At 43.1% G+C, this 1,322-nt stretch overlaps 1 pseudogene; it reads right to left on the bottom strand.

Annotated features, from left to right (window-relative positions):
• Nucleotides 1-203: 203 nt before the first annotated feature.
• Nucleotides 204-814, bottom strand: LOC103112782 (large ribosomal subunit protein uL24-like; annotated as a pseudogene).
• Between the last annotated feature and the right edge of the window lie 508 nt (nt 815-1,322).

The raw sequence follows: 1,322 nt of genomic DNA, 5'->3' as shown, positions 1-1,322 counted from the left end.
AAACCGTGTTCCAATCTTAGGTATTCACATATGCCTTCCTGGATATCTGGCTAATTTCCTTACTTCTGTCTCATTATGATTCTACTATTCGAACCTCCACTGCATGTGACAGAATATCATCACCATATGTTGAATTTCTTTCCTTTTTTTTTTTTTTTCTCTCTCTCTTTTGTGGAGCCATGGCTTCACCCTGGTTACTTTCACCTCCTCGGATAATTTTCTTTTTTTTTTTTCTTTTTAATAGTGCTTTAATAATAATTACTAAGATTTTAAGATAACAGAGGTACAATTCCACACAGTTCCCACCATAGTTCCGGCTCTCATCTCCTCCATTGAAACTTCCTTATTTATTTATTTATTTTTCATTTAGCAGTTTTTAATGAAAGTTGCATATAAAATGATTTCATTTTCGTTTCTTTTCATTGGTTTCTTCCTTATATTTGGCCTTTTCTTTTCCTACTTAGCAAGACTTGGCTTTGTGTTCCAGGATCTTCTGGCGATCTCTGTCCAGCTTTAGTCTAGTGAGAATCACCTTGCTGGAGCAGTTGCCTCCATGGATGCACTATTTGCCTCCTCGCAAGGCACTCACTCAGTGTAGATGACGTATTTCTTCCTGTCAGCTTGGACTGCTTTGCCCTTGAACAATCTGGACTTCAGCATCCTCTCATATGGGCAGGGACTGAACGCTGTGCTTCCATCTCAGCTCTCTGGAAATAGGGGAAGACACAGTCTTCCTGCACATGTGGGAAGCTGCATTCAAATGCCTTTTATGGTTCTTGCTCCAGTCAGAAGTCACAAAGGGATTATACTTCATTTTGGCCACTGGAGTTCCCGTAATGGTGCAAAAGGGAACAGAGCTTCCCTATTCTTTATTCCTCTGGGAATATGGAACCATATTCCTTATGGAGTGCAGAAGGAGGGAGGTCTGGCTTCTGTAATTGCTTCTCTGCTTGACATGGGCATTGACTGGTTGATCCATCCCCCCCCCCCCCCCCGGCCTGTTTCTTTCTTTCCCCAGTGGAACAGGGCTCTGGAAAGGTGAGGTTACAGGACACATTCACGAGGTTGTCTGCCCAGGGAAGGCAGGTTAGCGTCACGGTAGCTTCTGCAGCTCCGTGGCTGAAAGGCAGTAAGATATAAAGACCAAGTTGTTTAATAAACAGGAACCAAAATGTAGGAACACAGCAGATGAAACTAGGGGTCTTCAAGTGGGAAGAAGCTAGGGAGTCTACTTTAGGTGTATACCAAGGGGCCCATGACTTAAGTCATTTTTGCCTGAGCCTGACAGCTAACATGCAGGTAGACTCTAAGTATTGTCTGGG

Source organism: Erinaceus europaeus, chromosome 21, assembly GCF_950295315.1.
Source record: "Erinaceus europaeus chromosome 21, mEriEur2.1, whole genome shotgun sequence".
Lineage (NCBI taxonomy): Eukaryota > Metazoa > Chordata > Mammalia > Eulipotyphla > Erinaceidae > Erinaceus > Erinaceus europaeus.
Note: the sequence above shows the minus strand (reverse complement) of the source record. Positions and strands in the feature narration are given on the sequence as shown.